We start from the raw sequence: 24683 nt of genomic DNA on the forward strand, positions 1-24683 counted from the left end.
TCCACCTGGGCCCTCAAGTGAGTAGCTGGCATTTAGGGGGTGAGCCCGGGACACTGCTGAACCCTCTGGAGGTGTCGTGGGCTCAAATCAGAGAAACACTAATGAAGGAGGGCACCCACTTGAAAAGTATAAACTAAGATGGAGGTTTGATATAATTTCCATTATAAAAGGGAAAGGTGCAATCCGACAATCTGATTAATTGTTACCTGTGATATAATGAGCGTATACTACAGCTACTATTCTAAAGCCTCATCACAGCATATCACTCCGCGTCAGGGAGGAGAAGACGACATGCAGAGCTAATGTCCAGAGAGGGGGGACTTTTTTTTTTTTTTTTTAACAACAGCGGAGCTATTTTATTAGATAATATGTATTTCAGATTAAATGAAAACTACATGAAATTGATTGTGTATTCCTCTTTCATATTGCCATTATTGGTAACCGTTTTATAAAAGCAATACATCACTTCAGTCTGTGATATACGCTCATACCACGCTAAGGGGGTTTTCGTCCCTCCGCTTCATGTCGGGCCGAAGAACGCCCGTTAGCTGTGGTATAATGAGCGTATACCACGGCTTGTCGTGATGTATTGCTTAAACAACTTGTTACTACTAAAAAGATGAGATTTAATAAATGATTAGTAGCAAAGACAGTGGTGTGATGTTGTTGTAATGAGGGATGGGTCAACAAAACCTGACATAACCTATTGTTGACATCATAACAAGTATTACCTGACATTACCTAGGCAGCTTTTTGTCAAAGTGTCTGACTTTCAAAACAAATCAAAATAAGTTTAATCAAAGTAGGCACATAGACTGATTCTCTCTACACAGCAAACAGCTCTCTTTAGTAACAAGTTTGCATCCATTGTCTTGGGTTGGATCGGTGACTCCCGCTCTGTTTCCAATTTCATTCTCCATATTTTCATTCTTTTCTGCAGGGGATGGCAAATGGTGCATTACCCCCATCAACTGCCACTCTCACATGAGAACACAGTGAACAGTCCTGCTGCTCAAATCATGTTACCTTGCAGGTTACCTGGATTCACATGCGCACCGCTTGCCCCGACAGTACAGCAGACACTAAGGGAGGATGGGCACTGTGGTGGAAACAGTATTGCCAAATCTCTGCCTGTGGACACACTTCTCCCAACACATATACCATCATATTGCCCCACCCTACGGTTCTGCTGACAAAGGACCAGAAAATACTCAGATGACTCCAGCGTACAGCTTGTTCACCCAAACACCTAAAGCCAATATTAAAATCCTGCAGTGTAACTGTGTTTAAATAAAATTACATCAACACAATATTGCTATGCCTGTTTAGATTTATTCACAGTGGTAATGAGGCATGAAGTTATGCACCTTCCGGCTAATTAGAAACAAGTACTATCCATTAAGATAGTATAATAGACAACTGTATCCCTTTGACCACAGCGGAAACGCTTGTCTTTATCAGTCTAGTGCACATCTTCAATGTCTCTGAGCAGCTCATCCGAATGACTCAATAAATACTGCAGCTACACAAGGTTAGTAAACAGTAGGAAACGGGGACTAAGGACTGTTTAGGCATCACAATGATGGAGTGCTTGTTTAGAGGGCCACACACATGCCTGAATGCAGTCATTAATCATAAGCATTGGCAATCCAATCAATTATCCAACAGGGAGAGGTGAAACAAAATCCATGAACTCTTGAGTCAATGAAGTCAATGAACTCTGACCTTTTCACCAATCTCGAACCACCCACGCTAATCACACAGCTGTACCCACATCGACATACAGACACTCCGTGTGAGCGAGGGAGCTGCGGAGTCATGTAGTCCAAATGCCGGACGTGTTCAAAAGCCTCCCAGAGTCCCACACAGATTAGAAAAAGGAGGCGAGCGGAAATGGAAGGGGCGGGTGTGAATAAGAGCGATAAAAAGGTACAGAAAGGGAGAGGGTGCGCGGACACATCACTTATCTGTTACTGACGCCGTGTTCACCTCCGCCAAATAGATCTGTCAGACGAGAGCTTCTCAAGGCTCCTGAAGGGAAACTCAATAAAAAAGGCAACCTAGGCATCTCCCCCCGTTTCTCGGGCCAAAGCAAATAAGTGCTGAGCGTGACATTATTGATAGACCATAAACTAACACTGCTGTTACTTCTCAGTGTCAGTTACCGCTGTCAGAGCAGTCAGTACAACTGTCACATCCTGTCACTTGCAATGGAAGATTTCCTTTTACCAGGAGAGGAAATGGGGCTCGCAGAACCAACATGCACCCAGTTAAGTGGAGTGGAAGTACGAGGTATGTGCTTGATTTCACATTTCTAAGATAAGCTGCACCACAAATGAACGGGGAACTGGCTCCCAACAACTAAACACCTTCTTTTTGTGATGCAAAAGCAGCAAATCCTTATTCATGCATAATACATGGTAAAAAGGAGTCCATGACCTTTGTTGGAGCATATTAATCGTGATCCGGCATTTGCCATCTGTGGTTAAATACAAATCATGGCCCACAATGAGCAGGTTCATTGGTAAGATCGGTCTAAGATCAGAAAAACACTCGGAAATGAAAGGAATTTGTCATGAACAAGATGAAATGAGAGGAAAGCCAAGACAAAAGTCAAACTTTTCTGAAAGGACAGGAGGGGGTCAGAGAAAGGTTTGCAGAGTTTGAAAAAGACATGAGTCAGTTGCTGTGAACGTCATGGTCAACAAATCTCAACCCGAGCTAACATCTGTGGGAGATTTTGGAGCAACGTGTTCGACAGACTAATCCATGACTACGTCTGGAGTCATTGACTCTTGTGTTACTGCGCCATGAGTCATCGAGCAAACCTCAAAAGACATGAGAAAAAGAGAAGTTGATGTAGGAAGAGGACGGCGGACCTAGACAGAGGAACCGGTCAAGCAGAAGGACCAAATAGACAAAGATGGATGATGTGTTGTATCCAAACTAAGTGAAGACAGTGCAATGAAAGTCTTATCAGAAGAACACAATCAACATGGCAAATTGGTTAGTGCCAATTTCAAAAGCAAAACTATGTTCATTCATTATTACTGCTTTTCGTCTTTCCAACTTACCATCACATTTTGTTTCTAAATTAATTAAGTGCTGCTTCCCTGATGATGGTTTTATAAAATTCATGCTAAGATACTTCAGTCAAATACTTGTTAGATTTTTCTTGGACCTACCATAACTTTTCTTTCATTACACCTGCACTAATTTGCACTTGCTTTTTGAAGATAGAATTATTCACGCAAGACGGACTCTCGCAAATTGGACCGTCGCCACTCGCTGTGGCTGCTTTTTCTTTTAGCCTTTTCTCCCTCACAATACTTAACACTTGATTAAACTGGCAGTACAAAAAGTGTCATTAAAAGAGACCACATCTTGATGTTTTTAATCAAATACTGAACCACCACCATCACTGTCCTCTCTGTCTGTTGCAGCAATGCTGCAGCTCCTTCACAATAAAAGCTTTAGTTGTACTTTAGCAGCATGAATCAAAAACAATAGGTCTAAATATTACTTACATTCTTGTTAGGTTTTTGCTCGTAGTTTCAAACAGGCTCAGGAGGGCCACTGTGTTTATAGTCAGGTCAGTGTCTGCTCTCTGTTTGGAAACTCTGCTCCACTCAGCATCCACTCCTTATCTTGGTTGGACTGCTTGATCGATGAATGGTGAATAAACTCATCTCTCTGCAGAGCTGACCCTATTGCTTTAGTCTGCAGACACCATTGGGCAATACTAGCCGGCAAATCAATTACCAGTTTAGCTGGCACATAACAAGGCATTGACCCAAGGTAGGACAAGGCTAGAAGCCATGTTTGATGAACACTCAGCCTCATGTTCACTGTTATTCAACCTTGAAAAGGCCGATCGGCAGCGCACAGTCTCATGAAAAGTGCTGAGAATATAAATAATGAGGCTAAGAAACAAACCTTTGTCGACATGTGTTTACCAATGCACCAATGGTTGATTTTCAACATTCTATGATAGCACCTCCTGTTCTGCATGGAAGCTGTTGAATTAATGTGCTCTACAGCATCATGGCTACAACACAATTCCCAAAGGCCCAAAACCAAGGATGAAATTTCATAAGAAAAAAATGCTTTATTGAAATCTATTGATTTAATTGATTGCATTTCTTGCTGTGAGTCTAGCAGTTTGACTTTTGAATGCCCTGTTGCACCTGCTAAAATATATGCTGCATCTACAGTACACGATCAGTATTTATGGGACAGAGCAAAGCAGGTGAAGTAATTATTTAACAGGCTCCAGGTTTCATGATTCCATATTACTTGTCAAAGCAGTCAAGTACTGCAGGGGCATAGACAAGTGATTAAGTAACTGAGGAGTGAAACACCTCAGTCTAAACTTGTGATTGACAGACCATCGGTTAGCATGACTGAGAGTCAATTGAACCCACATGAGTATTAAAACAATAACTAGCTCTAAGCATTTATTCTGCTGGCTTAAAGTTATTGATCGTCATAGGACCTGGACGCGGCACACACCAGCTCATTACCATAAAATCCAACAGAAAAGGACTTAATAAACGCCTGAAACAAAAGATGCCAGAGAAAATAAATGCAGTGTTTTTCTCAGAAGGCATGTTTGGTTTTGTTGTTTTTTTTATTTTGTTTTGTTTTGTGTTTTTAAGCAATTTTTAAAAGACACTTTTTTGTGTTGTTAAGAAAAGGCAGTGGAGGCATTCTTGCTGCAGGGTGCTAATGGACAAGACACCCATTGAAGACAATCATATTGTGTTGCTGTTATCGTACTGTTTATTCATATTTTCAGGCAGTACAAGGGAGGTGAAAGAAGCTGAAGCCTAGAAATAGATTAAACAAATAGATTGCATCCAGAATCTCTGTTCAGCTTTGCTATTTATGAAAATAAATAAATACATTTGTGCCTGCACACCCTTTAAAACCTTTAACATCTGATCTACTTGAACTTCAATCTACTGTCATTGCAAATAAAGATTATTGTCTTTTTCAAAGGTTGTATTTTCTTAGACTGCGCTCTACCATAATTACAGCAGTGAATTGTTACTAATTTCCACTTCTGTTATTGTCATCTGTTCATTAGCGAAGAAACCAGAGTGCACTCTGACCCACTTCCACTCAATTTAGCAAAACAGCTTCTCAGACTGCCAGCACCGCACTGTTTCCTCTCGTATCTGCACCCTGCCACCAAACCGACGGAATCTGCAACACAAAATGACTGTTCTCAGACAGAAAGCTGAAATGCAGTGTCCTCTGCAGGAGGCAGGACACTTCATGACAAACACAACAACCAGTGGAGTGTAGGAAATATTGGAATTACTTTTTTAGGGGAGGCAATTTTTCTATCACCGAACCGCATGCACGACATGACAAAAAAACTTAATGCACACTCCAGACTTCAACAGCCAGTCTTGTTTCAACTCTGTTTACAGTGTAATGTTGAAGCTCAGCTCCTGCTAAATTGAATTTAGCAAAGCAATCAACGAAAACAGAGTCCAAAATGTAATGATACACATGAATGGGGAAAAACAACCACCACATTTATTTTGTCTTTTTTCAATAAAAAAAAAGTCTTGTAGATAACATTCTTCATTAAAGTCCTAATTGTGATTCGAGCTGCAACAGGAGGAGGCCTTAGTTCCGCTGAATTAAATATGCTGCATGTAATGGATTTAACCAAAATAAGCCAAATAGATAAATAAATAAAACACACAGGGAGCATACTTAACCTTGACTGCTTCTTTGACTGCTATCTCCGCTCTACGCTTCACCTTAGAATTGAACTCAATCTAATGAGGAATACTGATTCAGGGGAAACGTGACACAGAATGTGTGAGCGTCCATCAGACTTGTTTCCCGCGGCTCGGCGGGAGGATGAAGGGTACGTATGCACGCATGCACATCCAAACGACGATTAGTGCCCGCGGCTCTTAAGATCTACACAAAACCGTTTCCGCCGCATCTGACGAACAGTGAAGATTAGTCAAACAGTGCAGAGGGGGAAAAAAAGAGGGAAGTTTTATCTGGATGTGCTATTTGGACACACACCAAATAACAACTAAATCCTGTTTGTCATGCTGCTGTTTGTGGTGAACTTTTGCACGTCTGAGATATTTGAATGAAAAGGAGACAGATGCACCTGCCTTCAAAGTGCCAGACTATCTGCTGTGTGCTTTGGTACATGAACACACTAATAATAAATAAAGCCTCGTTCAGTGTCTGTTGTTCTCTCTCGGTTCTCTCCTCATCTCACCCTCTTTTAGGCCTGTCGGTAAGTTGACCGCACAACTTTTGTTTTTAACTTCAATGAACATCGAAACAAACGTCCGCCCCTAATATTGATTTTAGTGGCACGGCTGCTTGCTTACTGCGAAGAAGCTGTAGCAGCCCGGAGGTTTGTGTTTGCGCAGTCAGCACCACTCAGTAAATCAAACAGTGCCGTGACAGTTCCCGGGCCACTATAGAGCACTGCTACCATGACAATGACTTTTCTCAATGCAGGAACTCAAGTCAGACTCTTGTTCCTTTTAGTAAAACAAAAAAGTTCCAGAGTTCCTGAGAAAAGATTTTTTCTGGAGAAAAGTGCCAGAGGAGGATAAGAAGTTATTACCTACAAAAAGAAAGAGGGAAAAAAAAACTTCATGACAGTGGCAATTACTCAAGACATCTCACAGCTATCTTAAAGCTATCAGCTGGACTGCGAGGCTTTTACTGCGAAAGGCAACTAAAATACTGACTTTCCATTAACTACTCACTGAAATCACCTTTGCTTTTATTCAGTTCTTTTTAGAAGCTAACACCCACCAGCTTACACTATGACAGGAGTGAAAACCACTGCTCTGTGCTTCCACTGTTGACAACAGTCTAATCTACTTTACAAAGTGTCATTAATCCAGATTATAAAATTAAACTATGATCTTAACTCTCTCAGTGATCAGCGATGGTTAATTAAATGTCAGAGTTGCTGTGATAACGCGGCAAACAACGAGGCTAATGAAGCAATGCTAAAGTTTTATGGCAACTTTTTACTGGGATTTTCATGCCTTTTTTTGAGCTGTGTGAACAAAAGACTTCCACATTTCACTCCTGGCACCTGTTCAGTGTTGGGATCAGGTAGACGTTAGACGCTTGTTGCCACATGTCAGCTGGACTTGGCTGAGTATTGTGCTGACTGCTGCTGCAGCACCACTGTCAAGACCCAGAGAGTAGGTAGGGAGGACAGAGGGTCGTGTCCCACTTTAAATGGAGGGGAAATCTGATCCTCCTCCCACGAAAACTATTATCTAACCACACAAGAGCCAGCTCATACTTTAGTGTTTAATTAACACATTCAGACAAATGAAACAAAAGGAGTGTGTGTGTGTGTCTGCGTGCGTACACACCTTTGAGTAAAAAGAGACGAGAGGCAAATGAGTAGAAGAGAAAGGAGATAAGATGCAGCTTTAACACTGTGTCACTCCCACAGCACTCGTTCAACAACATTGTTGGCAGCGTGTCGCGTGTTGTATTAAAGTTCATTATTTCACAGTTTGTCCGTGGCAAGAAAAAAAAAAAGTTTGTAGGACTTGGCTGCAAGCCAGCCTTCATATCGCCAGCTGTTGTCCCACCCACTCACCCACCCCATCCCAACATCCTCCGTCCCTTTCTCCCTCCCTCCCTCTCTTTCTCAGTCTTGCCAAAGCCTGAGTGAGGATTCTGCCCTCTACACGGTTGCTCTCTCGAACTCGAGAGATCCACGGAGCGCCCAGACAATCCAGGTTTTCATTCCAGTCAAGCACCGCACTACAAGATTTCACTGATCAGCCGCTGCAGAGGAGGGGGGGTGGGGGGTGGGGGGTGGGGTAATCAGGGAAGACACTTGTGTGATGCTCAACTGAGACAAAAATCTGAGTCGTCTAAAGGACTTTATTTTTCATTAGTTGATACAGCTACAGTAACTAATGCAGCTCATGTGCCAGATGCTGGGAGACACCCTGAGGAGGTGATATCGTGGTGTGTGAGAGCTGCCTGTATGTTGTGGACATGTTATTAAAAACATGATCAAAGCCTGGTGCCGAGACTTCAGTCTCAGCATGAGATTTAAAAAGTTTTTTTCCTATTAACTTAACAACTTTGTGCAGTTATTAGGGCTAAACAAGATAAACCATGTTTGCTAACAGTTACCACTCAGATGGAGCTGTAATTATTTGAGTATATTTATTTATATTTATGCCAAATGTAGAGACGGTTTTTCCATTGTTTTTAGTATATGAATAATAAAGTTGCATTTGCAAAAAACAGCATCCAGTTTTAAACCCTTGAGAAATAACTCTTAAAAATAGGACATTTTGTAAAAATATAAAAAGCATGATTAATTGCAAATAAATACTTTTATCAATTGATATGTCTGATAATCATTAAAGGAGCTTGAGGCAAGATCAAGGAATAAAACTCACTAGCGATACAACGGCCGTAGCGGCCGTCAGGGTTACTGCAGCCGTCAGCCAAGCTGGTGCGGGAGCGCGCATCAACTCTCCACAGCAGTGCAGCTGATGCTGTGACAGTGACACTGTGGCTGAATTGGAAACGGCATAACGTTACTATACCAGTGTTTTCCATTAATCAGCCGCCACAGTTTCGTTTGGGTCCGCCGCAGCAGTCTCTCACAGAAAAAAAGAACAGCTTTCACTATCTCTCATCTCTGCCAGTCAGCCCCTCTACCTGCTGTCTCACGACACACGCACGCACGCACGCACGTCGCGCTTGGCTGTTAATAAACAGTAAATGCGCCGTGCCGCGCTCATTGTACAGTACTCAATTTACCGCGACACTGGGAGGTTGACCGCCCAGGCATCAGGTCAGCACACCGGCCGCCGCCGCCTCTGTGAGCCGCTGCTGCCGCTCGGCTGCTTTAGTGGCTCTGCTCCTCCGAACACGTCGGAGAATTTCCTTACAAGCGTTGTTTGGATAAACTGACCACGGATGAATCAATCGGCTCATTGTAAAACTATTTATTTATTTATTGAAGTAGCCTAAATATGGTGATTTTTGTAGGTACAGATCGAGCCCCAAGGCTGCGCTGCTCACACACACACCTGAAACTCCACTTTTCATTCAAATGAACTAATGCACTAATGCATTTATCTCCTAAAAACAATTCAACCAGCCGGCAGAAAACGTCTAAAAACCTGTGGGGAAGTTACTTGGCTCGTTTTCTTCCCTGTAAGGAGGACAAAGTTTGCCCGGCCGATGAGCTCAGCTCCCCGGCTGCAGCCTCTGTGACGAGCCGCTGCTGCTGCTGCGTGTGTGTGGCTCTGCACTCCTCCGAAAAATGTCGGAGCAAATCTACTTAGTCAGACGTTATTTGGATAAACTGACAACAGATTGGGACTCTAAACTGTCACTTTCTTGCATGAAAAAATATTAAAATTTAAAAAAGTGACGTTATTTCTCTACTCGCTGCTCACATGACTGTTCAGGCTGCAAGACATCCGCCGACCGCTGGTCGCAAGCGGAGGAAAGCCGAAGCTGTCGAGGACGCGCATGCAGCGTCATTTGACGTCACATCCGCGGACAGCGCGGGAAATTCGGACCCAGAATTGCAGCGCATTATGCAGCACACAGCCTGTTCAAGGCAACGGAGAGATACGCGAGTGGGCTCATTCTTTTTGGTTTTGAACGCTTCATCGCCCATTAGCAGTAAAAAACTTAAAACGCATGTGCATTTCTTGCCTCATGAACCTTTAAAAGCCAATTAACGAGATAGACATTCCTTGTACATATTCCTGCCAGATGTTTTAGAGCTGGACCACTTACTCGATTAATTACAGACTAAACCAATACTGATTTAAGTACTTTTTCAGCAAATATTACGTGTCGTGACACCTTAATCTTTGCACATTTTCTGTGGTGGTAAACTACATATCTTTGATAATCGACTAAAATACAAACATCTGTTTCTGCCCCAATGACTGACATCTGCTCAACATCTGCATAAGTTATGAATGTGAATTTAAATCGCAAAAAAACAAAGCACACACCTTTTCATTCAATGTTTCTTATCTTTCTTATTTCTTATCTTTCTTTGTATTACTTTCTTCATTGTAGAGTCAAACTGAAGACTTCAAAACTATGAAGGAACGTATATGGAATTATGTATTTAACAAACATGTGTCAAACAAAGCAGAATATGTTTTATATCTTAGATTCTTTAAAGTTCCCAGAGGAGCTGAGCACAAAACACTTTTGTGTTTACTACATAATATCTGCATTTGGCATAATTCCATATGTGTTCCTTCATAGTTTTGATGTCTGAAGTATACATTGACAGTGTAAAAATGAATTAAAAAGAAGTGTGTCCAAACTTTCGACTAGCACTGTATGCCGTCACATATAAATCATTTGAAGTAATACGAAACAAATAAACACACAGTCAAGAGTTCAATTTGTTTCCTATCAGATCATTTTGACAGCTGTAGTTGACTGTAAAAAGAAAATGTCAGCTTTCACAAAATGTTTTACCCACAGACTACAACACTGCTGCTGTTTTATTTCAATCACCTACTCAACTCAAAAATGTTCTCTTTCAAGAGTTAGAGGCCATCTTGTTGTTGAATGATGATGAACGCTGTGACACAGCATTAGTCTTGAGGTGATTAAACTCGGGTATAAGAGTTTTTCATTGTAAATATTTAGTCATGGTGGGAATTGGTCCTTTCAAAAGAAACTCTCCCTGAGTGTGACAGCAGAGTGGGGGACCTTGAATAGCTCGCCGCTTAGTACACAACAGAAACTGTGTAATTAACACGCACAGATGCAGGTGTGATAAGACCGCAGACTCTTTAAATGGGGGTTCAGGCGACAACTGTGTTAACGCTGTGATGAATGTGTCGACCATGAACAAATCACATTCCAGCCTCTTATCTATTTACAGTCAACCAAACCAAAAAGCCCTTAGACAGGCAGTCAGGCAGACAGACAGAAGTCAATACACAGAGTCAATAAAATCTAATGAAACCTCACACCTGCACGCACCGCTGGACAAATTACACACATGAACCCCATGGATACCAATACACACTTTCATCAGCGCCACATAACAGGAGGTCGTGATAGCGCCTGCAGGTCATTTGCTCTGTCATTCCAATCAATTAGTATCTGATACAGCCGCACTACGAAATAGGCCACTAAGTAATTTTGTTGCATTGAATGACTTGCACCATTTCCAATTTGTGTATTTATTGTGTTTACTGAATTCATCGGCATTGTGAATTCATGGCCTGGTGCAACATTATGATTTAAGCATTAAGGAATGGATGCAACATTTTTATCAGCTTGGCAGGTTTACACTGTCAAAAACATCCAAATTAATACATGGAAGATCAACCAAGTAAACACTGGCCCATTAAATGCAGTGATAAAGTGGCAGACAAAAGAGTGGGCCATTAAAAAATAAACACTCATCGGGTAAATACTGGCCCATTAACTACAAACAGACTGGCCCATTAAGTGCCAAGATGGAGTGAAATATTGTGACTTGTCCGATACATAATTGAGACAAAATGACTGAAGACCAGCTAATTAAATGTTAACTGTGACTGACTAAAATTTTGTCCAGAACATACAAAAACCAAACAAACAAACCACAGGCTGATGGCAATACAAATATAAAACTTAAAAAAAAAAAAAAAAAAAAAAGGTTATATCAAACAGTCCCAAACTAAGAATGAGTACAGGATTTAAATTTTCTTTGATATGGATCAATTGTCTGCAACAATAGTACAACTGTCAAGTAGCACAAACTGTCCTTGGATGTTTGGTAGATTTGAGTATACAGTATCAGTGGTTTTCTAGTGCAGTGGTTGACAACCTGTGGGCCGAGGCTCCAAAGGTGCAAGTGAGCAGATGGAACCTTCGCAAATTAAAGATTTTAAGAAACGCTCAACAAAATGATCTTTAAAGTACTAAAAATACTTTTTGATGGAGTGCCTCAGTGACTCACAATGTTAAAATGTAGCAGTTTACCTCAGTCTATATCTCATTTTGTCAGAAAGGTTTCAGAAGCCTGTTTTTTCTATACTCTTATTTTTGCCTCTTTTATGCAGTCCAGGCTTTTGAAAAGAGAGTAAACATATGTATATATTGCTGCAGAATAAATCTTAAAAACTGACTTACATGTGATGTGTATTTTTTGGGGAAATATGGTTCCTGGAATAGTCTGTAGACAATCATAATCATTCAACTGTTTCACTGGTGTTAAAAATGCAGACTAAAAATTGAGAATATCGGCAATATCATAGAATCGGCATCCAAAAAGATCGTAGTAGAATCGAATCGGGAGAAAAGCATATCGTCCCAGCCCTATGGTAGAGCATGTACCAAATGGACCAAACCCTGATCTGACCCTGTCCTGCATGGCACTCCCATTCTCCCTCTCCCTAGCTTCCTGTCTGGATCAGGGCATAATTGCACAGCAAAAAAGGTTTGTTTTCTCAGTCTGCGGAATGAAAGATGACATCCATGGCAACAAAGGGAGCGTCAAAACAATTAACTGTAGAAAAAATGAGGAATTGAATGGTAAGAGAGTCAAGAGACTGAAGGTAAACCATCAAGTGATCCAAGAAAGCACCATCCAGTGTCCGAATTATTATGGTGTTACAAATGATTCACCAAAATTCATGAGATTCTCAAGTGAGACATAAGTTGGAAAAGGTTGGGAACTACTGCACATAAAAGCAGAAAGGGAACAGGGGAAAGCACATAACCCTGAATAGAACTGCAAATGTTAAAGGTGCCATATGTAAGAATGTGGCCAAAAACGGTTACTGCAGTCAAATTCAAAACACAGTGATCTTGTTTTATCTCCCAGTCGTAGCGGCAGCTCAGTGGACCAGACCGGAGGCTGAAATGCCACTGACACCGCCGTTACTGGGAGAGAGGGCTAGGTGGCGCAACATGCCAACACGTAAATTCAAAACATAAACATGATTTGCAGTCTGCAAAAAAAGATTTTTAATGCGAATACTCTGGCTGTACTATTGTTGTTGGTGAGTTCATCATGTTATATGAACATTATTCCTGAGTCTCTGTGACATATTAGGAGGATTTTACGGCCAGTTGCTTTAGATTTCTTACATATTGTACCTTTAAGTCGTACAATTTGATTCGTGAATGGATGTAACAAATGACATTTCCGATTTTAATTAGTGGGGTTCAAAGACAAGCGAGCAGGTTAACTCTATAACTTGAGATTCACTGCACAGACGTTAGAGTGGCATCAGTTGATACAGTGAAATAAAAGTAGGTTTCAGTTACACTGATAACTGTCAAACTAAAACCAAGGGCTCAGTGTTGTTAAGAGTTAAGAGTAGGACCTAAACCCTCTCCCAGAGAGCAGCCGCCAGCGTTTAATGGCTGAGTGCATACTCAGTCAGTCTGTCTGAGGGAGATCAACTAAACACTGGCTCATTAAATATTCAAACTTACTGACTAAACACTAGCTCATTAAAGGCTAAGGCAGACCAATTGACTAAACACTGGCCCATCAAGCGCTGTGGCAGACAGAAGGACCCGGCAGCTCAGCATCTGTTCGGCATTTTCCTTCAAGCCGAGGTGGATGCACTCGCCGCTTGACCCCTGAGGTGCCGCCCCTATCACTCTGACAGCTGAGAGAGCAGCACCAAGCAGGCTGCATGTTGGTTGCAAGATTTTTGGATGAGGCACCTCGATATGAGGGTCCGCTTGATTGCAAAAAAAAAAAAGGAAAGAAAAGAAAAGAGAACAAGATCAGAATTTTCCTGCAGCATGCTGAGATTTGAGGCGTGTAATGTTATCAACTGCAAGTTGCAAGCACCTGGTAAAAATGGTGTTTAACAGACAGACAAAAAAAGTAACTTCTAACCAAGAATGCATTCAGTAAACACTGTTTTGGTGAAAGAGTTATCACTAATGTACACTGTAGTAGTTCATATTTATGCCGGCAATGCAATTTATTAGGTTTGATGTAGCTGTCAGGATTAGAATAATAAGGAGAGAAATGTTCGGAAGAGATGAGTTGAAATACAAGGGTTGAAAAGAAACACTCACAGTCAGAGGGAGGGAGAAGATAAAAGGAAGGAAAGTAAAAGACAAAGAGAGAGAGAGACGGAGAGAGAGAGAGAGAATACAAGTGAGTGTTTGAGGGGGGGAAAAAGCATACATATGAGGAAGATGAAGAAGGACAGAAAGACTGAAGTTTGACGTGAAATCAGCCTAGTTTAGAGTCAGGAGCAGAGATTTCCATGACATAACTATACCCTGACAGAGCTCCTATTATTTTACATTTAGACACTTACACTTCGTATCACACCGGGATGGAAAACAATTTACAGGCTACAGAGAGCTCCTGTCAAAAAGCACGCGTTGGAGGCCCAGAGAGCTGCTGAAAGCCTTGTAATTTCATCAAGTCTGCTGGGCAATGTGGGGCTTAAGGGCAACACCAAAGTGATAACTTGTGAGGGTGGAAGGTAATTTAGGTCCAGCCTTCGGGGGGGAAAGTGGATGCAAAAAGAGAGGTTGTTTTGAGCAACCCCGAGAGATCAATGCAAAGGGTTTACTACAGAGAAAGCTCAAAATAAAGCTGTAACTCAAACTCGGGATGGGCTCTTCAGCGTCCCTGAGGAGGAGGAGGAGTCTGTAATCCATGATCTAATACTAACTCACACAAAGGTTGTACCAGCCATTTAAAAGTGTGTGAGTTGGTGTAGTATCAGATATCAGGACTGACTTTGTGTATTCTGGACTAAAGCATAAAACTGGATTTATTCTTCTTAGAAATTGTTAGTGGGGCACCAACAGTTTGGGTTTTTATTTATCGAGCTTAAGTCAGATTTTAGCCATCGACTGCACCTAAAGACGGATAAAGCTATTTAGTGCTTTTCCTACAGTAACTATTCTAATGTGTAGTGAGTGATGGTGGGAAGATCTGCTTTGGCTCATTACCGAATATGTAACTGCTCTTTTGTTCACTGCAAGACAGCGGCAATTACAAGAAACAGGAGGTTTGCGGAGGAGATGGCTGTGCTAGACGTGTGTTAGTGAAGAAGAGAGGACAGCTGAGCCTTTCTTCAACCTGCTTTAATGTCCTGACTCTCAGTCTCTATACCAGCATCAGAAACTCACAGGAGAAAACACAAGCTGAGCCATAACCCCTTAACACACCACTGTAAATCTACCTTAACAGGTCCAAGGATACACTTTGGGCTCAGTCCAGGTTTCTATAGTTATAAAATGCTTTCCTACACTTTTAACCTCAAGCAACATTTCCTCAACACCAGCATGTACTGTATGTATTTGCACAAGATTCGGGTATGAGGCTTGATGTGCTTGATGTGTCACATCCTGAAATTTTATGGTGAACGGTTTGAAAAACAAAACATAACGGTGTGAAAGGAGTATAAGGAACTCGAATATAAGATTTACCTTGATCCCGCACAGAGGAAATTCAAATTGACACAGCAGTTCAAGAATACATTTACAGTAATAAAGAGCTAAAACATGAAAAGAATCACACTGCTCAAAGGTGAGGTTCAAATTGGGATTGTTTAAACTGAAGTTCAGGTAATCCAGGTTCGTCATATCAGTTGGAAGTTGGAACAATGTGCTAACAAGTACGATACCAAAATATGAATGTGTCCGACCCTGGGAATGTATTTTGGGTACGTTTTTGTTGACTGAAAACCATTTTTGTTGTTTCTCACAACTTAAACGTGCCGTTCTAGGGCTGGGTTTTTAAGTTTGAATAATGAATTAGGTTTATTTAGGTTTGTGTTAAGGTCAAAGGTTAAGAAAGTTGTCATACCTACAAAATCCATGACACGTTGGGCGCCGTCATTCTGGATACGTGAATGAATGTGGATATATAAACACTATAACGGGACCCTGAAATACTTAAACCAAACACTGACGTGTATTTGTCACTCTATTATCCTGCCATGCGACAAGGTTTTGCCACTTTTAGCTCTGTTTTTCAAGAGATATTTTATCACACTGTTGAATACAGATGCACCACTACATCACTGAAAACAAGTCATAGAGACAGAAATAGCAAAGAAACTAATGGCTTTTCATTTTAACCTTCACAGATCTACAGGAGTCCGACTTTGTACACTTGCTTATTTCCATAAAGATACTGCTTCATTATTTTCTACATCCATTTATTTACGCCTGGGATTTGTGCAGGTGTGATTTAAGACCACACTATCAGATGTAAAGGTCATCCATTATATTTATATTGGTAAATATATGTGCTGAATATATTTCCTATTTTCGTCAACAGTTCTGCTCTACATGAATCACAGTACTGTTTCTTGGTATTATCACTGACTGTGCACCATGAATGAAACAGACAGGCAACACACACATTAAAAAGGAAAAGTGAGAAACTGCTAATGTAAGATCGCCCAAATGGCTGAATGCTGTTAAGTTGCAGCTATTTACATGTGTTACTTAAGTGTAAATGTAATTCAGCGAAACTCACACCATCACGGTGAATTACCCATCTCTTTAAAATGGCTGTGTGTACGTGTGTGTGTTTGTATTAAAATGATGTCAGACTATTGTTAAGCTTTTACATCTCCAGCATAATCAGCACTAGCAATCAACAAGGAAAACAGAGCCACAGTTACAGTAAACACAGCCAGATATAAGCTGCGTAGTTAATGGTGCCTGGGTGATAACATGTTCTTCAAATTGCACCGGAGTATTTTATAGAAGTGCCAGGATTTAGCAACTATTATAGAGCAGATAATCAACAAATGTCTCTTTAACGTAGAAAAACAAACTGGTATTTTCAGAATTAATGCCTCAGAGAGTGTATTGTACTCTAGTAAAAATGTTTTTAATAAACTGCAGCTGTGTCAGTGTTTGCAACAGCTCCACTTGACTCAATTAAAGCCTAATAAGAGAGGACATATTTTTAAGGACCAACTGATAAAAAAAAAAAAAAAAAGCAACTACATAATGCTGGAAAACATTTTCTCCTGTGTTCCAGTGTGGTCTGCATGCTGGAAGCAGCTCTGCTTCATCTTAATTTCTATTGAAAGTCCATGTCCTCTAAATGTGAAACACATGCTGTGTGCCAAAGAGGTGCAGGGAAGACTTTGTACTGTGTCATTTTAATATAAATGCCGCTGAACATGTGATTCGTCATTTAAAACGACAAAGAGGTAGAATGTGTGGAGGCTGGAAGCATCCTGAGGGATTTAATGTTGAAATAATGTCCTGTTTGTGTTTTTATTTTTCCTTTAGTGGCGTGTTTTTGGATGGTTAAGGAGCAAGACGCTGCTGTAAATCCAGAAAACCGACGGTCATGTTCTAGCCTTCCTGTTTTTCATCCCTCAGATATGTGGACTACATCTTCCATGTGTTCTCTTGTCCAGTTTTGACCCTCTGTTTTCCATCACTGAATAACCGTGTAGTTTTGAAATGTGATTAATTATAACTAAAGCGGGACTTATCTAAAATCAGTTTGATAATTCACACCCATGTGGCTCCACAATGGAACTCATTACTGTTCATCACAACCAACCGGGTTGATGGTCAAATGTGTAAAAGTCTTACTCAGTTTAGTCCACTCAGGTTAGAGGTATGACAGTGTGCACACATCATCAGGCCAATTTAAACTTAGACTTTGATTTCTGACTAGTGTTTCTACGTGTGTCGGGATATTGTGGCCAATGTTGCATATCAACGAGCAGGACTGCTTAACGACAAGAGTGGACTTATTAATGTGATGGAGTTCTCAACAAGGCAGAAACATTCCCTTTTTCTTTTTTAATTGATTAACAACTGTTCAGAAAATGTGTCTCAGTCACTGACTCTGTGTCAATAATGTGGGATTGAATTACAATTACACCATCAAATTTATATTTATATAACCTGTTATTACTTTTTACTATTTTTTGATACCATTTTATTAAAGTTGCCCTGAAATGTTTTTGTTTTAACCTTCCTACATGTCTCTTGTGTCATTTAAAGCATCCCCTAAGCAACTGTTTTGAATATTTACTTCCTTTTGAAAACATTTTCAGATAATTGTAGACCAAATGACCAGTTGATGATAATAATTAATTGTAAGCACCAACGCATAAAACAGAAATCTAATTTCAAAAATGAGTCAGGCCATTAAAAGCAGAAAAAAAAGAACGAGCCCAGTGTCCCAGCAGTGACAGGAGAGCTGGACTTAAATGCCTCAGTGTGATTCCTGATGGGACACGGACCTTAAATGACCACAGGATACTGACTTCAGGATATAACGATTCGCTCCACTTGCTCTCAACAAGGAAGATGAAAGAAGACACAGACAAAAAGACAGTGACAATGTCCAATCTGGCCAGTCCATTACGGAGAGGCGCAGGGGAAAGCAATAGGGCTAGATAAGTCTTCACATCTTAAGTCTTTCCTTAGAAAATAAGCACTGAATGAAAAGACTTTCACCGTGGCCTGCAGAGCTCAAAAGAGGCTGGACTTTTTTTTTCAAATAAAGAGGGCAACTAGAAAAATTGTGGAAAAAAAGGCATCCGAATTGTTTTCTTCTGGTGCACTTAGTAAGCACGCAACCATGTACAGTAGATTTGCCCTACGAGCACATGTTGTCAACTGGATGGAAAAAGGAGCCAGATAGGAGGGAGGGAGTAATGGAATTAAACACTCCTTTAAATCCAATTTGGTGACATCTGGTGCCATTCCAGTGCTTTGAATGGTTTTCAAAGTCTAAGTGAAATGCATTAATAATTGACGCCTTTCTTTGTGTGCTTTTCTTTTCTTTCTACTTCATAACATTTCAGACTCATGGCCGAGAAGTTTCGAGACAGGGAAAAGACAGAAAATGAAAGGTTCTACATGGAGTGATTTGATATCAATTTTCAAATTTTGGCCAATTGGTATTTAAAATATGCACAAGAAGAAGAAGAAGAAGAAGAAGAAGAAGAAGAAGAAGAAGAAGAAGAAGAAGAAGAAGAAGAAGAAGAAGAAGAAGAAGAAGAAGAAGAAGAAGAAGAAGAAGAAGAAGAAGAAGAAGAAGAAGAAGAAGAAGAAGAAGAAGAAGAAGAAGAAGAAGAAGAAGAAGAAGAAGAAGAATGATGACGAAGTCGTGACAAAAAAAGAACTGCTGTAAATGTCCAAGTCAGGCACAATACTTCTTGTTAATCCCTCACACAAGAATATACAGCTTTTTATTTTATAGTCGGCTGCGTAGCCAAGTGTCAGTGAGAGGCAGCCAACAATATCAAAGGCAAAATTCACACACAAGTCTGACTGGAACTAGTGTTTGTATTATAATCCCATATAAGTTTACAAGTACATACAATATAAAAGGTAGATGTCATTGTCTAGTTTGATTATACGACAGCTCTAGGTTCTATATTAATACTGTCCACAGAGAAATGCACACCACCTGTATTCAGAAACTGAGCCTTACAATCAGCCGTCAAGACTTTCTGTAACTTTGTGATGTCACAACAAAGCAGTCACCAGCCATGCCCCCAGGACCCCGCCCACCTGAACCCACTAACCAATACTTGCAGGACTTGGGTGTCTCTTGAGTGTTTTACCTGAGATCTGCTATATTTTCATTGGATCATGGTTTTTGGTTCTGGAAACCACAAACATACTATATTTGTATGGATCAACACAGGAGAAAACACAGGAGAAGTGTAGAAGCAGCAGTTAAATACACTTTCAAAAAAGTACATAGTCACCAAGGTTGTTAGAGCAAGTTCACTGTACATTATTTACCCCTGAAACAACACCTCTATCCTCTGGAAGTTGACAGTCAGTCTGACAGCATAGACGCTTAAATCCAGCTTTTTCTGTCTGTGTATCTTGGGGAATAAGCACTCTGGGTTTTTTGGAGGTGAGGAAATGTAAACCCACAATTTGTCCCTCCATCATTAGTCTGTGTGCCTGAAGCCAGGTCTAAAATGTTCCACATGAAAAGAGAACACACTGAAAATAGTGCTGGCTGAGGCAAAAATAGAAAGGAGATCGTCCTCATCAGGAAACCGTTTAGAAGAAAGAACCTGTCTGCTATTTTTTATTATGGTAATTCCATTTCTGACTGATTAGAGAGACCAGGCACAAACTCACTATATTATGTCCCCTATAAACTAATATAAAGAGTATTGACCAACAAGGGCTCGTTGCACTGCACAAGTGCACATGTTCCCTCAAATTTGAGCCGACATCAATCAACATTTCAAATGGTTTCACTGATTTAACACTGACTCACCTAAATGTGGCTGAAAAGCTCAGCTAACCATGTGGTTCAATCACAGTCCTTCACATCAACCCCCTGAGCAGTTGATTTCAGCACAAAGACACTGTTTGGGAGAGTGAATGCTAAACTTACTCATTGCTCCACATGATTTATATTATGGTAAAATGTGCACTGTATCTTGATCATTGGTTGTCTGCTTTAAAGATGAATAAATACAGCTTTAACAGCAGTCTCGGCATTTGGTGTTCTAATCCAAATGTGGAATGAGACCTGAGCATGCAGTTAAAGGGGAACTATGCAAGTTTGGTCGCTTTTCCTCTGTTTCGGCCACTTTTATCTCTATGGCGTGCATACTTTAACTGTCGTAAAAACTTACCACTAGCCCTCCTCCCTCCCTCTCCCGGCCATGTGCATCTGTTTTCAACGAAGCCAGCGAGAAGGCAATCCGTGGAGTGGCGTCTACAGAGGTGGGTAACGTTAACAAGAGATTATGGATCCCCGGGTGTGTTTGTCTTCATCTTAGTGCCGTAAAGCAGGCCATGTTTCTTGTGAGATGAGATCTGGGACACGGTGTCGGAGGCGCTGATCTTGCAAGATTGGTTTTTGGTCAAGAGACACTAGGTGGACGGCAGAGAGCCTCCATTATCCTCGTAGAAAATCATTTAACCATCACAATTACTCCAAAGTTGTTAAATTAAGGGGCAAATCTTGCATACAGTAGTTCCTCCTTAAACTATAAGTTCTTCTTTGCCAACGCATCAGTTCCATTCATGTCAATAAATCACTGGGAATTAACAGCCCTTTTCTTGGGAACTACATTTTTCAACTGCTGAATCACTGTATCCCCTCGCACAAACCTACACCTACGCTGTGCTCTGTCTGACTCAGCAGCGTTAAACAGTTAGCACAGAACAAAGAAGCTCAACCGTCACATCCTCCAAAAGCTCAACACGTCTTCAATACATGCGGAAACAAGGTGACTGATATTACATGTGGACATGGTAAGATTTATTTTGCTTACAAGCTGCCTCTGGACTATGAATACCACAATGAGATGTGGTCATAATTTAGTTTCCCTCAGCTGACAGCCTCTTAGTGACTCTGAGAGGCTCTCCAGCCCAATCTTTAAATGGAAAGGGGGTGATGGGTGCTGCTGCATCGTCTGTTTCATTCTGAAGTTGCACTTTCTCTGCCCTAACTCAAATAAAAACTGAAGTATATTGTGTCCTCATCAAATCCCAGACAGCTGCGTTTAGTGCAGTCACTACAGGAGTCCATTTGCTGCTCTGTCTCCGCCAAGTGAGACAAACATTTACTGAGCCAGACACTTCCAGTTGCAGGCCGTGTTGTAGCGAGGATAAACAAAAAGATCAAGTCTCGACACACACTGAGTCTATATGTCACCAACACAACTGACAGAGGATGAATGATAAATAGTGCAGTGGAACATGGCGTGCTTCTCCGCTGCATAACAAGCAAGCACAAGGGAATTCTTCGTCATCTTATTTTATCGTGCCATCTCATGTTCTCTGCATTTAATAAGACAGAAAGACCCTCGTCTTTACAGTTTGCTGCATCGCTGTGTACGTTTATCCACGAGGTGCCAGATTAGATAAAAAAACAGTATGAGAAGTGATAGTGATAGGGCATGGGTGCTGCAGCTCCACTGTAAAGCCCTTTCAGGAGAGAGCAGACATCAGTATTGAGTTGTGTGTTTGCTCCGACAGCCAGAGCCGACTGCTGTATGAACAAGAATCAGTCCTTCTGCACGGTCCAGATTGGCAGTGTTGACGGACTTAAAGTCATTATGTGACCCGGGGTCATTAGCAGGGCTGGGAAACAATCTCAGCACCTTTACAAAGAGCACTGGAGATTGACAGTATTGGGCAGTGAACACCTGCTCTTTATTTCTTAGTCTTACGAGTCCTGCTCATTATATAGCCAGTGAGTGCTTAAGTTAAGTTAGCATTTTAGCACCTCCATTTTTATTGTTAGAAGGCTGAAACAGTTATTTTTTCATTTTTTTTTTTATATTTATCAGCTGTAACATGAAAAAAAGTGAGTGATTTTAATGTTGTGACTTACTGTATCCCCTAATCTGTCATCATTTGAGTCAAGCTGCGGATAATAAGTGAAACTACCAATTAAGTTTCAAATAAAATCACTATTTATCCACAGTGAAAACAATAAAACAGGCTGCAGACTTACACAACATTAAAATCAGTCACCTATATTATTGATTGCCATAAATGACACAGCAGAGGCCGTCCAACACGTTGTCATATTTTGAAATCAGAAGGTTGTGTCTATTTCTAAAGATGACCACTGAGTGAAATGCATCAGCATTCAACTTTTGTTCTTAGCCGAGTATTTTTCTGTATCTGTTGTTTCTGTTACCTAAATCCAATGGAAAAAAATCCCTTTCAGCTGATGTTGACGAAAACCAGGGTGGTGCATCATCCCAGCAGCATCTGCTTCCTCATTTAAATTCAAAGTTCTTGTACATCCAATCTCAGAGCTTCAATACAAAAACTGAACGGTGATGCATTTGCTTATTATGTTGAAAGGTATGCGGAAAAAATCATTATAGTTTTATATAAAGTGTATAATGTTGGCTTCCACACTGAAACTGAATGTTAAATACAGTAATACCCTGCCCTGGCTTTTGCATGGTAAGAGATTTGATCGATTCGATCCCTTAAATGTTACCTTTAAAACCTCTGGCTTCACTCAAACCACAAAAAAAAACAAAATGTGAACTTTTCAAACTTCAGTGTGATGTCATAGAGTATATCGTAGTACAGAAGTCTATAGTTTAGAGGCCTCTATACCATCCTCACTCAACGCAAGACCCAAGACATCTCACACTTTGAAAAACAGCGAGTCTCCACACTATATCTTCAAAAGACATTGTACTACAGTGTCTGGCTCACTGATGGGAAGTTCATCTTGAAGACGGTGTTTGAAATAAGCACTTCAGCACCTTTTTCCTCTTCTGTAACCCAGCCAAAATCCACTCGCACATACAGACACAGCAAAAAAAGTCAAATTCTAAATTCTATAAAAAAAGTATTTTCATGTGGAAGAACAATACCAAAGAGAAACTTTTCAATCCTTAATCCCTTTCTCAGCCAAATGCAGCAGACTTCCAAAGAGTTCCTACCTGGGAGCCTTTTAGTGAGCACGAGCAGAGAATTCACAAGACTGTTCTTAAACACGGAGTCACTCAGATAAGATTAGCCAACGTGAGTGTGAATGAGAGATAAGTGTAGACTAATTCTTTATGTCTCGGGGGCAGAGTTGCTGCAGAGTCCCAGTGGGCTGACCTGCAGCCGAAGCTTCCTGCAACGCTACGAGCTACAGCTGATCAAAGACGCCACTTTGTACTTGGCAGACAATTTGCACTCATTGAAGAAGATGTGTGGAGGCGTTTGCCGAACGAAGGTACTTCCTGACTTGCCCAACATGACAAGTGAAATCTTTGCGTGATCACAGCAACGCAGCCTCGAGACACATTAGCCCGGTGTGGTTCAATTCCTGATTCCTGAGGCAAGATGGTGGAGGGGCTTCTCCGGGTCTGCTTTGTATGCTATACGCGCCGCTTCCTCTGTTGAAGCTCGACAACAGGAAATCTCACTGAAGTCGACAACATGGCCGCCTGTCTTCAGGCTGCCAAAGAGCACAATACAGCAAATATGGGACACCTGCTGTGTGACGAGCAGCTGAAAGCCAGGAGGAGGCTTTTCATCTGATTGGAGGCAAAACCAAACCGCAGCCATCAGTGGAGCTCAAGCCCCAAAAAAAAAACACACACACACACAAAAAAAGACAAACAAGAGAAGAGGTATGTTTCCATATCAAAACAACTTCACAGACTGAAAAACATGGAGGATTAAAGAGCTTTCTAAACAAAATGATGACAAGTGAGGCGACATACCTGTTTCGATACTCAGGGCTTCATGGTAAATTTGCATAATTCTTTTTTTTTTTGTCCACACATCAAGAAAACATTCACTGCATGACACTATTCACTTTGGAAGTCTACACATTTAATACCTCAATTCTAAACAGATATCGACTGACCTTTTTTTTTGTTTTTTGTGCCATCAATAGTCTTCAACAAAAAGCTCAGTGAACGCAGCACGGGGTCGTTTTGACGGCGTGTTATTTTCCCTCTGACAGCCACACATGTCACGATCGTCTCGTTCGCTCTTTAGAGGGAGAACCATTTCAAAACTTGGCCCAAAAGTGAGAGGAGATGTCTGCCACACATCCACTCATGTTCTTCTTGCACGCAGCCACGCCACCGTCTTCTAATACCCAATAGCATGGGCGCACTGTAATTTGTCAAGGCATGAACGGCTCTTGTAAAACTTTTCTCTGACATGGGAAATGGGAATATGAAACAGAGAGTGTTCATAAATATGCAATGGGTGTTCTTAGC

At 41.0% G+C, this 24683-nt stretch overlaps 1 protein-coding gene across 3 annotated transcripts in view; it reads right to left on the bottom strand.

The window, feature by feature from the left end:
• tmem132e (transmembrane protein 132E) overlaps positions 1 to 24683 on the bottom strand; it is a 390488-nt gene that overhangs the window by 315606 nt on the left and 50199 nt on the right. Inside the window, exon 1 of one of the 3 annotated variants that reach the window (XM_083986691.1) lies at positions 3528 to 3640. The exons of 1 other annotated variant lie outside the window; for it this stretch is intronic. The gene's annotated coding sequence lies outside the window, so the exon portion shown is untranslated. Of the gene's footprint in view, positions 1 to 3527; positions 3641 to 24683 lie in introns of those variants that run through there. One more of the 3 variants, XM_083986690.1, reaches the window with a different exon arrangement.

The sequence above is a fragment of the Trachurus trachurus genome, assembly GCF_905171665.1.
Source record: "Trachurus trachurus genome assembly, chromosome: 14".
Lineage (NCBI taxonomy): Eukaryota > Metazoa > Chordata > Actinopteri > Carangiformes > Carangidae > Trachurus > Trachurus trachurus.